The sequence below is a fragment of the Lissotriton vulgaris genome, chromosome 7 (genome assembly GCF_964263255.1).
Source record: "Lissotriton vulgaris chromosome 7, aLisVul1.2, whole genome shotgun sequence".
In the NCBI taxonomy this organism is placed as follows: Eukaryota; Metazoa; Chordata; class Amphibia; order Caudata; family Salamandridae; genus Lissotriton; species Lissotriton vulgaris.
Window position 1 is genome coordinate 795,753,202 of NC_141695.1, and position 11,991 is coordinate 795,765,192.

The 11,991-nt window shown below is 41.3% G+C and overlaps 1 protein-coding gene across 3 annotated transcripts in view; it reads left to right on the plus strand.

Moving 5' to 3' along the window:
* Positions 1 to 223: 223 nt before the first annotated feature.
* Positions 224 to 11,991, plus strand: part of TBC1D16 (TBC1 domain family member 16) — a 960,039-nt gene continuing 948,271 nt past the window's right edge. For 2 of the 3 annotated variants that reach the window (XM_086931054.1, XM_086931056.1), the window contains exon 1: positions 255 to 388. The gene's annotated coding sequence lies outside the window, so the exon portion shown is untranslated. Of the gene's footprint in view, positions 389 to 11,991 lie in introns of all 3 variants that reach the window. The other variant, XM_086931055.1, reaches the window with a different exon arrangement.

The window sequence follows — 11,991 nt, forward strand, 5'->3', positions numbered from 1 at the left end:
ACATCATGACCGCCATATTTAAAAAGAAAAAAAAAGAAAATAACACACGGCGTATGTATTTGACAGAAAGACGTCTTAAAATGCACGGTTGCTAGGGCGGTTGCTTAGGAAGCCCCTTGGGACCGGAAGTAAGTGAAGGAGGCGGGCGACAGGAGCCTCCGGGCGGAGTGTAAGTTTAATGACCCGGAAGCCCTCCATATGGGCGGAGACAGGGGCGTGGTTCAATTGTAGAAGGCCTGAGGAGGCTGCCGCTCCGGGACCCCGCCCAGGGAGGGAGACTCCCCTAGAAGCCGAGTCTGTGGGTTGTCCCGAGACCGCCCCCTGGGACACAGAAAGCGAGTGGGAGAGCGAGGAGCGAGCGGAGGGTAAGAGAACCGAGAGGTGGGAGGTAAGAGACTTGGTGGTGGAGACAGGTGGAGGGGGATAAGGAGGTAACTGAGGGATACAGAGGTGAGCAAACAGAGAAGTAACAATACAAGGGCAATTGAGCTGCTCCTTTCAGCGCCTAATGTAATTTGTCTCCAGGGGGCACTCGCCCCGCCGAGTGGTTCCTTAGTCTTATCTATGCGTTCCTTCATGATGACTAGCCTATATCTAATCCCATCCTTCCTACCGTTATCATATTGCCCATACTATGCTCCTCGGATGGCACTAAACTGCCCACCCCATTGTGTCGTCTACTATTTTGAAGCTGATGCTTCCTTGCTCCTTTCTGCTCACATCTACCGCTGCTTCCTATCAGTTTCTGTTCACCATCTTCTTGTCTGTCTCGAACCCATGCCCTCTGCTTCTTGGCCGTGCATATTCTATGTAAAACCTACAATTCCCAAGTTCGCTAGCAAAAGGAATCAGACTCGCACCTTTTTCCATCCCGAGTTGTTTCTCCCACTTCCCCATTCATTCCTTGTTCCTTTTGTATGGTCCCTTCTACACCAATGCATGTGATGTCAGGCTTGTGTCCAACTGTTCCATTGCTCATAGTGACTGGTCACTGCTCTCTGATTTTTTCTCTGCCCTGTCCGTACCTCGTTGCTCTTGTACACTCTGCTTTGATCCTACGCACTCATCGCCCTTGAGGCTTAGCTTGTACTACAGTATCCAGGTCTCCCCCCCCCCCCCCCCCCCCACCCATGCTACCAGTACCCTGTATACCAATGCTGTCTAGCTCTTTTTTCACTGACTACCCACCGCTTTGTCATTCTGCTTGCCCAACAGCTACACACTCTCTGGCCTCAGTGAATGGCTCTCATCCCGAGCCACGCCGCTTTGCCTTCACCTGCCCCACATCGAACTGTCAGATTTTCATCTGCTCCTATTTCATTCCTCTAGCTTGTGCCTCCCTTATGATACTAGAGTCCTTTCACTTGGACTGTCTAGCCCTTGTTGCCGGTTTCATCACAACCATGTCGTCGACTCACCTGGGCTCTGTCACTAGTGATTACTTTGTAAAATAAGGGCAGGGCCCAAACCTTTGCTCAGAAGCTTGCGCTGCAGATGGTTTTGGTACTGAATACCAAGGCTGTGTAGTATTGATTCCCCATCTTGCCCCATAACTCAACACCTACCACTCCCTGCCCCTCTGTCTTAGTCGTGCATGTTCTTTTTCGTCCATGCATTCTCCATTTGTAACTGCTTTTCATTCTTTCTATTTTTTTTCTTTCCCCTTTTATTTTCCTCTCTTGTTCTGGGTCGAAGTCTAGTGTGGAAAAATAAGTGCTGATACCTACAAGTAAGTGCTGATTGGCCCCACCTGCAACCGCTGGCTCAAATTAAGCACTGTGTGTCATTATTCCTGTCTGAACTCATCTGCCTGGTTCCTGTTGCTGCTTCTGCCCAAGCCAAGTTAGCATGGCTTCTAAGTGACTCTCACAACCAGTGTCTATAGTGATGCACTACAGACATCCCTTTGGGCACACCTTTTCTCCTCTGTTTGTGAAAGAGGATTCCTAACAATTTATTTTTGTTATTGTAATTTCCTTTATTGTGATTGTTCTTCTCTCTTTATGTCTTATGGTATATTTGTCATTTTGATATTAGTGCTCAATTTTTCATATTTACATCAACGACACAATTGTAGTTTAAATCCAATGCTTTTCGGGCGTGTATGTCCCGCCCTTCATCAGGGAATCAATTCTATAAATAAAAATAAAAACTACGGATAAATGTACTGTGTATGTCTCCGATACAACGAAACAATGTTCAATACTATGCAGATGTCGAAAAAACTAAACCTGTGTGTGTGTGTTACCGCTAACACCATGAAACAACCTTATATGCCTGTGTCAACGTCAACCAGATACCATCTTAGATCAACACTTTGGCGTTTGCACCAATGATTTGCTCGTACTAGGATCTTAATCCAAGCTCAATGTGCTACGGAAATAATAAAAGAAAACAATGTATCCTGTGAGCTCCTTAGTGAAAAAACTCACATCTTTAAAACGCTAACGTTAAGTCTACCTCACTTTCTAGTGATGTAACTGACCTTTACTGCAGTGTAGCAGCGTCTTCGTCTCCTTCTTCCCGCCAAACTACAAAAACACCCTAGTGTTTACTCCATTCTACATATAATCGGACGACGATCTTCGCCATTGGTCAAAGTTCCGATCACGTGACCATAGACTACAACAAAATACTACCTGTTCAAAACTGTGTCTCTGTTGCGAAAATATGGCGTGTTTTCAAACATTAATCCTACGTTACCGAAATCTAATTGTCCCCTAAGGTGCAGAACAAAGATTAAAATGAACATGGTGCAAAGAGAAACGAAAATATTATGGGTGAACTGTAGTCGTAAAAACGCTAACCGGGGGACCGAACTCCTACATGTCAAGCTGTCCAAAACCGATCACCTGTCTGAAGTGCTATATCTGAGGAGAGAGGGGTGTGAGTGATGTGAGAGGATGAGGTTACACAGTGAATGCTGTTATTCACAATCGGAGAAATAAGAAAATAAAATACATTAACATAAACAATGAGTTAATATGCCATCGCAGGTTACCCGTTCCAGATCAAGGAACTACATATAAATTTTTGTTACAGATAACAAGACAGTTCCATTCGTTCATTGAGCCCATTGGGACTCTGGGTACATAATTTGTGAATCCAAAAGTTCTCTCGTTGCAGCATGAATTTTGTATTGTCTCTTCCTTCAATTTTTGTCACCGTCTCCAGTATCATAAATTTTAGTTGGGAGATGTTATGTTGCGCCTCCAAGAAATGGGTGGCTACTGATGATTTTGTATTTTTCGTGCGGATGTTAGATTTGTGTTCTGTCAGCCTGGTCTTTATGTTTCTTTCCGTTTTGCCAACGTACAGTGTTCCGCATGGGCATTTCAGCGCATAAATTACATTTTTGGTTTCTCATGTAGCGTTGACTCTCACTTTGATCTTGTGCCCTTTCATGGGGTGATTTATTGTATTGCCTTTGACACTGTTGCAATTCCCGCAATTTAGACATGGGTTTGTGGCCTTGTAAGTTCTGGTTAAGGGTTGAGGTTGTTTTAATCTTTCTCCCAAGTTTTGAGCTCTAGTGTAAGCTAATAGTGGTGGTTGATCAAAAGATTTACAAAAATCTGGTTCAAGTTTTAGCATTTGCCAATGTTTTGTGATAATTTTCTTGAAATTCCGACTCTGTGTCGAATATTTAGAAACCGCTACTATCCGAGCTTCCTCCTTTTTCATGGTTGGTTTTAGGAGTTCTTTTCTTTCAATGGCTTCAACCCTTCTTTTTGCAGTCTCCAAAACTTCTTTCGGGTAACCTCTATTTAAGAACCTGGTTGACCTTTCCTCTAATGTTGTGTTCACTTTTGTACTATCAGAGGTAATTCTTTTGACTCTCGTCATCTGTGAATATGGTAGATGTCTCTTGAGGCTGGGTTGATGAAAACTTGCAAAATGCAACATGTTGTTTCTGTCTGTTTCTTTTCGATACATGCTGGTTTCAAATCCTCTGTCTGTGATGGTTATTCTTACATCCAAGAAGGTAACTGTGGTGTCTGAGATATCCCATGTGAGTTGGATCCGGCTGTCTATGTTGTTGAATTCACAAAGGGCTGAGTGTAACAAGTCTTTAGTGGATTTCCATATAATGAATATATCATCAATGTATCGCACGATGAATTTAGTGTTGTTTTTCCATACCGCTTTGGAGAACATGTTAGTTTCTTCATAGTCCTGCATAAAGATGTTGGCGTATACCGGCGCCGCCGGATTTCCCATGGCTGTTCCTGTGAGTTGTTGATACCATACGTCTCTGTATTTGAAATAACTTTGGTATAAAGTAAAAGTCATGTGCTCCATCAGAAATGTTTGTAAGTCAAGGTTCAAGTTTGTGTTTAGTAGAGCTTTCTCTATGGCTTCCATGCCCAGTTTATGTGGCATTGAGGTATATAAGGAACGCACATCTGCTGTGCACATGATGAGGGTTTCTTCCGGCTCTATCGTCACGGTCTCCAGTTTTAGTAAAAAATCCGTAGTATCTTTGACGTATGTTCTCATACTTCTGACAGTGGGTTGCAGATGTTTGTCTAGAAGTTGTCCAATGGGTTCGTGGATGCTTCCTCTTGTTGAAACTATGGGACGTAAAGGAGGGTCCATAAGGTTCTTATGAATTTTTGGTATCATGTAGAATACCAGACTTTTTTGGGTTTGGTTTAGTCAAACAATTCCTAGTCTTAAGATTAATAGTGCCCATTTCGTATGCTTTTTCAATGATGGTTCCTATTATTTTGGAGAATTCCATTGTGGGATTTCCACTTAACTGCATGTAGGTGTTTACCTCTGAGATATGTTCTAGCACTTTTGTCTCATACATGGAGTTATTCATGATGACTAGAGCTCCGCCTTTGTCAGCTTTGGTGAACCTTAAATTACGATTTGAGGCTAGTTTCCTTAAGCAATCCAGATCCTTATGAGTCATGTTTTTTTTGATGGGTTTATCACATTTTAAACGGGATAGATCTTGTTTCACCATTTTTTCAAAGATATCCAACGTCTTATGGCTGACTGAGGCTTGGAAGTTGCTACTGGCTTGTAGGCCAAGTAGTTGATCTTCTGGTTCCTTATCTTGTTGGGGAAGGATGTTGTCAAAAAAATGACAGTCTTATTTTTCGCATGAGCTTGAAAAAACTCACCTCCAATTCCAACATATCAGTGGTAGTCGCAGGCACAAAAGATGTGCCTCTTTGTAGAAGATTGAGTTCATACTCACTGGGTTGGTAGTTACTGATGTTTATAACCAGTTGATTTTAAGTTTGAGTCTTTTTCTTGTCCTTGTCTTTCTTCGGAATCGTGGTGCTCCTCGTATTGGGGTATTCCTTCTCTTTGTCTTTTTCTTTTGTTCTTTCCTCTCCTGGGTCTCCTTTTTGGGCTTGGCCTTGTTCTAAAAAAGGATTGACAGTTGGTGGAACGCTTGTGGTGGGTTGCTCAGTTATAATGTTTTCTTGTGTTCTTGCTTCCATTTGAGACCTTTGATCCGTGCCAGTTGGTGCTTGCTGTTTAGAACTGGGTTGTGGCCTTGGAGTTCTTTGTGAGATGTCACTTCCTGAAGAGGATGTATCAGTGTTGGGAGAGTATGGACGGTTTCTTCTCTTCTGGGCAAGTCCGGTATTCTACATGATACCAAAAATTCATAAGAACCTTATGGACCCTCCTTTACGTCCAATAGTTTCAACAAGAGGAAGCATCCACGAACCCATTGGACAACTTCTAGACAAACATTTGCAACCCACTGTCAGAAGTATGAGAACATACGTCAAAGATACTACGGATTTTTTACTAAAACTGGAGACCGTAACGATAGAGCCGCAAGAAACCCTCATCATGTGCACAGCAGATGTGCGTTCCTTATATACCTCAATACCACATAAACTGGGCATGGAAGCCATAGAGAAAGCTCTACTAAACACAAACTTGAACCTTGACTTACAAACATTTCTGATGGAGCTCATGACTTTTACTTTATACCAAAGTTATTTCAAATACAGAGACGTATGGTATCAACAACTCACAGGAACAGCCATGGGAAATCCGGTGGCGCCGGTATACGCCAACATCTTTATGCAGGACTATGAAGAAACCAACATGTTCTCCAAAGCGGTATGGAAAAACAACACTAAATTCATTGTGCGATACATTGATGATATATTCATTATATGGAAATCCACTAAAGACTCGTTACACTCAGCCCTTTGTGAATTCAACAACATAGACAGCCAGATCCAACTCACATGGGATATCTCAGACACCACAGTTACCTTCTTGGATGTAAGAATAACCATCACAGACAGAGGATTTGAAACCAGCATGTATCGAAAAGAAACAGACAGAAACAACATGTTGCATTTTACAAGTTTTCATCAACCCAGCCTCAAGAGACATCTACCATATTCACAGATGACGAGAGTCAAAAGAACTACCTCTGATAGTACAAAAGTGAACACAACATTAGAGGAAATGTCAACCAGGTTCTTAAATAGAGGTTACCCGCAAGAAGTTTTGGAGACTGCAAAAAGAAGGGTTGAAGCCATTGAAAGAAAAGAACTCCTAAACCAACCATGAAAAAGGAGGAAGCTCGGATAGTAGCGGTTTCTAAATATTCGACACAGAGTCGGAACTTCAAGAAAATTATCACAAAACATTGGCAAATGCTAAAACTTGAACCAGATTTTTGTAAATCTTTTGATCAACCACCACTATTAGCTTACACTAGAGCTCAAAACTTGGGAGAAAGATTGAAACAACCTCAACCCTTAACCAGAACTTACAAGGGCACAAACCCATGTCTAAATTGCGGTAATTGCAACAGTATCAAAGGCAATACAATAAATCACCCCATGAAAGGGCACAAGATCAAAGTGAGAGTCAACGCTACATGCGAAACCAAAAATGTAATTTATGCGCTGAAATGCCCATGCGGAAAACTGTACGTTTGCAAAACGGAAAGAAACATAAAGACCAGGCTGACAGAACACAAATCTAACATCCGCACGAAAAATACAAAATCATCAGTAGCCACCAATTTCTTGGAGGCGCAACATAACATCTCCCAACTAAAATTTATGATACTGGAGACGGAGACAAAAATTGAAGGAAGAGACAATACAAAATTCATGCTGCAACGAGAGAACTTTTGGATTCACAAATTATGCACCCAGAGTCCCAATGGGCTCTATGAACGAATGGAACTGTCTTGTTATCTGTAACAAAAATTTATATGTGGTTCCTTGATCTGGAACGGGTAACCTGCGATGGCATATTAACTCATTGTTTATGTTAATGTATTTTATTTTCTTATTTCTCCGATTGTGAATAACAGCATTCACTGTGTAACCTCATCCTCTCACATCACTTGCACCCCTCTCTCCTCAGATATAGCACTTCAGACAGGTGATCGGTTTTGGACAGCTTGACATGTAGGAGTTCGGTTCCCCGGTTAGCGTTTTTACGACTACAGTTCACCCATAATATTTTCATTTCTCTTTGCACCATGTTCATTTTAATCTTTGTTCTGCACCTTAGGGGACAATTAGATTTCGGTAACGTAGGATAATGTTTGAAAACACGCCATATTTTCACAACAGAGACACAGTTTTGAACAGGTAGTATTTTGTTGTAGTCTATGGTCACGTGATCGGAACTTTGACCAATGGCGAAGATCGTCGTCCGATTATATGTAGAATGGAGTAAACACGAGGGTGTTTTTGTAGTTTGGCGGGAAGAAGGAGACGAAGACGCTGCTACACTGCAGTAAAGGTCAGTTACATCACTAGAAGTGGAGGTAGACTTAACGTTAGCGTTTTAAAGATGTGAGTTTTTTCACTAAGGAGCTCACAGGATACATTGTTTTCTTTTATTATTTCCGTAGCACATTGAGCTTGGATTAAGATCCTAGTACGGGCAAATCATTGGTGCAAACGCGACACGTAATGTTTGATCTAAGAGATGGTATCTGGTTGACGTTGACACAGGCATATAAGGTTGTTTCATGGTGTTAGCGGTAACACACACACACAGGTTTTAGTTTTTTCGACATCTGCATAGTATTGAACATTGTTTCGTTGTATCGGAGACATACACAGTACATTTATCCAGTGGTTTTTATTTTTATTTATAGAATTGATTCCCTGATGAAGGGCGGGACATACACGCCTGAAAAGCATTGGATTTAAACTACAATTGTGTCGTTGATGTAAATATGAAAAATTGAGCACTAATATCAAAATGACAAATGTACCATAAGACATAAAGAGAGAAGAACAATCACAATAAAGGAAAGTACAATAACAAAAATAAATTGTTTGGAATCCTCTTTCACAAACAGAGGAGAAAAGGTGTGCCCAAAGGGATGTCTGTAGTGCATTACTATAGACACTGATTGTGATTTATTCAGACGCCCAGGGACGTGGTCGCCACCTACGGAGCACCCACAACATAAATAATAGCGTGGATAAAAAACTTTTGAGCTGTGCACTACTCCCAATTATAAGTTTCTAAGTGACTCTGTCATGTGTCTTCTCTTCTGCCATCCATAGCTTTTTAACTAACAGCACTTTGAACCACCAGATTAAAGTAGACAACAGACCCATAACATTGAAGCCCCAGATGAGATCAGGCATTTTCACTGTGGAAGAGTTCTATGAGGGTACTCGGGCCCTATCTTTTGCAGAACTCAAAGCTAGGATAAAAAAAAAAAAAACTTATGTAGATGGATTCCTTGGACAAGTGAAACCACCTTGAAGCGATTAACAAGGAGCACCCTAGGAACCTTATTTTAGTCAAATTATGACCAGAACCTGGAAGTGGGATGCCTCGATAAGATTAAAAGGTGAATCGGCTCCGAGAGTCCTACGGCCTCTATTCCCTACTTTCTTCAGTTCCGTCTCCTCTCTCTGGCCTTTGCCTTTTATTATTACTTATTAGTTAAATGGCGCAGTGCTGACATTATAGAAAGAAAATGTAAATGGAGATGGGTATAGAAATAATAATTCATAAGTGTAATTGTTCCTATAGTGAGGTTACAATATGCCTTTGTAATTGAATGAGAGGAGACAACATCGTTCGAATGTAATCATATCTGAGCTCTTGTCATTAAACATTCCTTAACCTCATCATTTTTCATTAGCTGCTCTATATGGCTTGTATAGTTTTGTTCTATATGTGTAACATATTATTCCACGGGTTTGTAATATCCTTACTACATGTTTCTTTATGTAAAAACCCACAGTAAAGAATCTTTAAACTTGGAAAAAAGAAAGACACACCATATTTCAATCATTGCAGTTTACAGCTTCAGTCTAATGGATTGTTTGAGATGAACCACTGTAACATTTAAAAGGTATTACATTGGTAAATGTAAGCCCGGGAGTGATACATGGTATCCTTGACGAAAATAAAGTGTTCTAGTAAACTTACCTTTTCGTCGGTCTGGTCCTACTTTGGAACCTTATGGCTTCTAGTTCGTGCACCCGAAGTCTGTGGGCCCTATCCCTAGGGCTGACTTCTCACCCAAGGTGCACGAGGAGGTAGAAGGCTCAAGATGTTGTTGCCCTTCAGTCTATTGCATAGCTAATGATTTATATATTATTGATGCGCCATTAGTTTTTTTCTCTCTGTGGTTCGGTTATCTCTTTGAATCCAGAGCTTGTTCAGGATGTTAAGTAGTAGGTGAGTCAGGCTGGTTGCAGAAGGCAATGTCTCACCTACAATACAGAACATGGTGCCATGACACACTAAACATTGCTCTTCTCTTGCTTACATTTCATGGACAGATGTGCAGCCTTTGGAAAGCACGGCCTCTGAGCAGAGGTATTTTCGAGCTTCACAATTACATTTGTATTGTGCATGTGACTTTGATTATTTCTCAGCAAGATATCTTGAAAGTGCATAGTCACCATGGATACGGCCTCCTGGCACAACTGTAAAGTGCAGAATGACAAACATCGTCCTAAATTATTAAAGAGACAACCAAAGTCCTTCTGGTTTTTTTTTTTTCGTAGTTTTTCCAAAAGACTGGCTGGTTGTCAGTTGCCCAATGGCCAAAGGCCTGAAGTTTGAATGCTTGACTACCAACAAATAAGAAACAAGTAGGGTCTGGCGTACAACACAGTAAGGCTGCGCCTATCAAGAAATTAACAAAACAGTTCGCCAGTACTGTGAAACGAATGATACAAATTACATTTGAAGAGCTCTCAATCGCTCTCTCAAGCTGACCACTATTTCAGTCACTGCAAATTAGAAACACAAGAACTTCCAAGATAGTTGTTTATTAAATTAAACTTTCAATTTTTTTACTATTTTTTCAGACTTCGTTTTTTTTGTTTTTTGTTTTATCAAATATCTTTTTCAAAAGATCATACAATATATACAACAATATACAATCAGTTGGGAGGAGAAACAAGTGAATGGGCCAGGGGAAGGTCAATGAAACATTTTGGACGACATTTAGACACTAGACGTACAATTAGACACTAGACAACAAAAACCATAGGTAGTACATGAAAATTGGGGATGGTAGAGGTTGCTGGCGTTATTTACAGCTATATACAACAAAGCAACAGTGTTTTATAATCTAAATGCAAGTTGTTTCAGGGGTTTTCCTCAAGATGAATGAAAAACATTAGATATCTTCTTATCACTCAATGAAATGAGCCATATTTCAATGAAGCTTGACAAGAGATCAGATCATTTAACGCCTACAATTGGCCTTAATTTTCACAAAACAGCCACTATAGTGGCGCCAACATTCAACTACCACCTCAATAGGTCATAGGTCGACGCGTTTCGAATCCTACATAGATGTGTAGGATTCTCTTCAGGACCAAACAAACTCAATCTGTGAAAAACAAATAAATAAAAACTCTGTCAGTGGAAACTAAAGAAAGACTCTCAACTCACATTCTACATCCATCCACTCTCAATGTATTACCTGTCACTCTTTTGACTGTGTTTAGGCGTGATGGAATGCTGCAAGGAAGTGAAACAAATTGTTTCAGATATTGGGCATATAAATTGAACGTTTTTTAGAAACTCCGTAGCGATCGTAATGTTACTTACAGAGAAATAAGGTGAATCCTCCCCTTTTAATACGTGTCCAAATTGTTAGCTTTTCGGTTCCAATGAGGGGGCGGACTTGCCTCGTAGAGTCAATCTATGATGTGAAAAACAACGGATGGGGTTATTCCGTTGTGGGATTTAAACAACCTACAAAGCGAGCCAGAGAGCACCGGCATTGCGTGCAACTCCGCTCGGGGAAACTAGCTAACTCGCGGGATCTGTTTACCTGAGGGGCTGCGTCTTTCTCCTCCAGTCTGGGTCGCGGTCGATTTTGAAAACGCGATACCAATGGGCGGAAGAGCCTCTATTTACTCCAGATCATTTCCGGTTTGCGGAAGGGGGGAATCATGGGATTTGTAGTTTAGGTCTGCCGGAGAGCCCTCCGGCTTCTCGTTGCGGTCATATGTGAGACACAAATTTAGGGTGCCGTGGTTGGAAACAGTGAAGGCACTTCCCTGGGTACATTTCAAGGTCTTTTTATAAACTGTACAATTCCGACATTTCATTTAAGCCTTGCGTGGTTGTATTAAATTTCAAGATTAGCATGGCTTCACGTTGTCGCAATTTGGCCTCTACGTCTCCGCCTCTTGGGTCAGGATCAATTTTCGAAATAACAGTCCATTTTAAGTCGTGTTCACCGTGGAGTTGGTCAATCCAATGTTGGACTAGTGGGGCAGTGACCACTTTCCTCTTTATCCGTGATTTATGTTGGGACAACCTTTGTCTTATTTCCTGATTTGTTTTCCCTATGTACAGCTTATCGCAAGGACATAGAATCCCCGTACACCACATTTTTTGATTTACAATTAGTAAACTGGTCATGCCTCCAGGATATTCCTGCATGCTGGAATAGATCCCCTTCCTGAGTGGAAAGCACAGCAAAGGCATGTGCCACATTTATGATGACCTTTAATGGGTGGCAAGTTGACATAGTCC